The sequence below is a fragment of the Solanum lycopersicum genome, chromosome 4 (genome assembly GCF_036512215.1).
Source record: "Solanum lycopersicum chromosome 4, SLM_r2.1".
Taxonomy (NCBI): Eukaryota; Viridiplantae; Streptophyta; class Magnoliopsida; order Solanales; family Solanaceae; genus Solanum; species Solanum lycopersicum.
This window is the reverse complement of record NC_090803.1, coordinates 49,842,636-49,846,587: the sequence shown is the minus strand read 5'-3', so window position 1 is coordinate 49,846,587 and position 3,952 is coordinate 49,842,636. Positions and strand designations below refer to the sequence as shown.

The 3,952-nt window shown below is 32.6% G+C and overlaps 1 long non-coding RNA gene across 1 annotated transcript; it reads right to left on the bottom strand.

Moving 5' to 3' along the window:
- Positions 1-327: 327 nt before the first annotated feature.
- Positions 328-1,633, bottom strand: LOC109120103 (uncharacterized). The gene is made up of 3 exons (XR_002027554.3): positions 1,394-1,633; positions 929-1,200; positions 328-675 (listed from the first exon to the last, which is right to left on the bottom strand). It is a non-coding gene; the product is annotated as an uncharacterized lncRNA (long non-coding RNA).
- Positions 1,634-3,952: the final 2,319 nt, after the last annotated feature.

Here is a 3,952-nt window from a genome sequence, read left to right as displayed (position 1 = left end):
TGAGATATTTACAACAGTTTAAAATTATTTAATGGGGTTACTAGGACCTCCAAAAAATTGAAGTGTCTTTTAAAAAATAGATCTTACGAATAATTATGCATTTTTTCAAATAAAATGATAAATCCATCATATCATATTTTTTTGATAGCTGTGTTAGTTAAAAGATAAATCATTAGTTAGAGAAACAAGGAATATTGGACATTTCAAAGTAGTATACAATAGAAGAGTCTACAAGACTACAAGCACACTTTGTGCTATCTAGATTAATCTAAATGTTACTTTGATCATTGAAATATTTAAACTTTAATAATTTAATATATTTAAAAATTAGATAAAAAGGTATTATAATGTTGGCATTTTCATGATTTATAGCGTCATTTATATATGTTGATCATTATTTTGTAGGGCTAGACAAAGTTGACAAATAAAAGTGAATAAAAGTAGAAAAAGGTTTTTAATAATAAGCTCCAAGTAAGAAGCTTTATTCTTCTTTAACAGCTCCAAGTAAGTCATCCAATGTTACCAACAAAACTGAAAGAAAAATGATAAAAATGAAGACTGAAGGGGCAAAAAACATGGTCAGCTTGAAGATCCATCCAACAAACAAAGATCCCATATTAACTTCAAGTTGTTTTCCATCATTTCAAACATCAGATCTTCGTCCATTGTTTGCTTCTGCATGCATTTTTTGTATGAGAATGAAAATCAAATCAATTATTTCAACAATGAAGAACAGATCAAAGGACAGTGCCGTCTCAACAAGTTTGGTACAGGATATATACAATATAATAGTCTAAGCTTATGATGCTAAGGACACTACAATATGGTTTGGAGTAAAATCATACCATCCATCATGTATATCATGCAGTGACATATAAAATTATAACTCAAAAAGAAATTTTGTTGCAAGTACGGAAAGAAAACATACTCGTAACTCTGATATAATTCCAGGCATTTTCAGGAAAATCTCCTGTGTAACGCACTAGTTGAAGAATATCTGAAATCAAATGGATCTGCATGCTGAAGCTTTAATCTAATTGATGAACTTCTATATGATTTTGCAGTTGTGTGACCGATAACAAAAACAACATATCGACCACCTGAAGAATCCTTGTCATTGGGCCATCTCAAGCCGCCCTGAACTTCTGAATCAAAAATGGAAGAACCAATAACATATTTAATTTCATTTATCTCCTCATCCTGTGAAAATGCAAAAAATTACACTTCTAAGTCACAGCAATCGAATGAGAAATATCCTTGGCTACAAAGAAAGCATTAGTGGTTTTCTTCGGTTTAAATAAAATAAATTCATTTTAGAGGGAAACATAGAAAAGTTCATTGAATATAACTTACAGATAAAATCATGTTTATTTTCTTGGTATATAGTACCAACCTCAGATCTGAACTCTTTCCAAGACAGCTCATATCTGCTACCACGTGACGTAATTTGTTCAACTCAATCTTAATAAAAAGGAATTCATGTCAAAGGAAGTCGTTTTGTTGAGGAATGATGGTGATAATTGCTGTTGCTTTTTCAGCCATATAAATAAGTTGTTAATTAGATATTTTACAACCTACTTATAATGAAGTAGTAACTAACCTTATAGAGCTCAATCTTATTATAATCTTTGGCGACAGTACATTTGCAAAAACAGTTGAATTAGGTTGCAACATATCAGAAAGCTACAAAAACAAAAAGATATATATAGAGAGATAATGGAAACAACACAGTAGGAGGAAGACATTAAACTTGAAAATCAGATCTGTATGTGTTGGGTTTTATTTGCCCTGATTTCTTACCATAAATAGGTTTTCTTTTTAGGAAAAGATTTTGGATTGACTAATCCTTTTTCTGATAGGAAAAGGTTTAGGACTCTATAAATAGAGGCATGTTCCTTCTAACTTAATCACCATTCATAATGTAGTCTTAAAGACTTTGAAAGTTTTTTGTTAGAGAGAGAAATTGTGAGTCACAAGCTTGATACGTTATCCCTTGTGTGAACCTCTCATGTATTCTGAGTGAATTGGTAGAGGTTGTTTCCCTCTTTATTTTGTTCGCTCATATTTATAGTGGATTATTCATCTCCTTTATGGACGTAGGTCGATTGACCGGACCACGTTAAATGTTTGTGTCTTTTGGTATATTTCTCGTTGTCTTCTTAATCGTGGTCTTTTGAGGTTTGCTTTGCTAGCTTCCGCATTTACACCTGCTTATTTTCGATCCTAACAGTATGTAGTACAATTCTTTCCCTTTCACATATTCTAGCCCAAGTTTCTCAACAACTCGGTGTTCTATGTAATTCATAAGTAGGAGAATTTGCATCAAAAATCCGTTTCATTTTTCCCACAGTTACTTCACTCAATGGAGTAGTTTCCAGGGATTCTTCACAAATTGAGGAATTCCTGCACGCATGCAGTTTGATTCAAAGGGTACAAACAAATATTGAATTCAAAATGACACATTGCTGTTATAAATTCCTAGTGATTAGAAGAAGACTTACCTATAAAAGATAATTTGCTCGAAACGAGCAACTACAGACAGCTTTACTTGTGGCATATCAGCTTCCTCCATCTCAAGCTTTATCTGTTGAAATGATAAAAATAAATCCTCTTTCACACTTGCAGCAACCAAAAGCCATGGTGTATCGATAAACCCGTTCCTTATTCCTTTACTGCAACCTAGAAAAGCATAAATATTGAAGGAAAACTTAAATAATTAACATGATTAGAAGCATAAATCTAATGTGAATTTATGAATCTAATCTGTATATTCAACTATTAACATCACTGTCTGTCGCTCACAATTCAATTAAATTCAATATAGGGTCGTGCACAAATCGAATATGCAGACAATTAGAAGTTGATCAAATTACAGATACATATCTAAAACTACCGATACCTTCCATTAGAACCAACAATAGAGCTTCTTTGTCTGAATTTTGATCGAAGCAGTATGCAGAAAACGGTTAGAGGCTGACAAGAGACGAAATTCGAGAATAATAAGCTAAGCCAACGGAGAACCATTTCAAAACAGCAGATTTTCTGTAAACAATGGTCTTTCCTCTTAAATTTTTCTGCTCCCCAAACGACTTCAGATTAAGGCTCTTTCTGAAGTTATTAGGAGTTAGAAAATTTGGTGCCGGAGTTGGATTCAACAACGGAGATCCCTTTGTTGCCTGTTGTGTGGCGGAATGTAAGACATTATATTTGATCAGTTGCTCAAAATAGAGTTGCTCTGTTTTCTCAACATTTTGGCGCTATAAATAATAGTCATGTTAAATTGCTTGCTGGAATACTTGAACAGACACATTATTATTATATTAATGAGCATTATGACAACCTTTGAGCTTCTACTAATTACACTTCATTCAATTAGGACTACTAAATTTAATTTCATTGTAAAAGCTAAAAAGTTTATTTAACATCCAACATGATAGTGTATCAAATATGCTTCTATTGGACAGTTCAAATGATTTACGATATTGCTGCATCGAATTGTAACATGTGTTGGGTACTTCGATCCTAACAATATAATCTCGACATCTGAATCTGATCCCGACTCAAGTCCCGACCTAAAAGAAAATTAGAACATATTTTATGGACATAGCTAACATTCCTAATTGTTTACTACCCATAAAACTTGCCTCTTGTAATTTTCTCGAGATTTTTTAAGACCTTCACTTGGAAGCAAACGTGAAGCATTAAAACAAAATTTGAACTTTACCTTTTAAAACCTTAGTCTAAATACTCGACGGACTTCACGTTATCAACTCCTTCTTTACACTTCAGCAAATTAAATCTGTGTATTATATACGACCCTGCAAGTTGATGGATTTGTCCCATTCAAATCATCATTATTTATATTCCAAAATTTATGTCAAGTGAACAGAGCAGAGTCTACGCAACAGAGCTCAAGAAAGCAGGGTAGAAAAACTAAGAATTTCAATAAAAA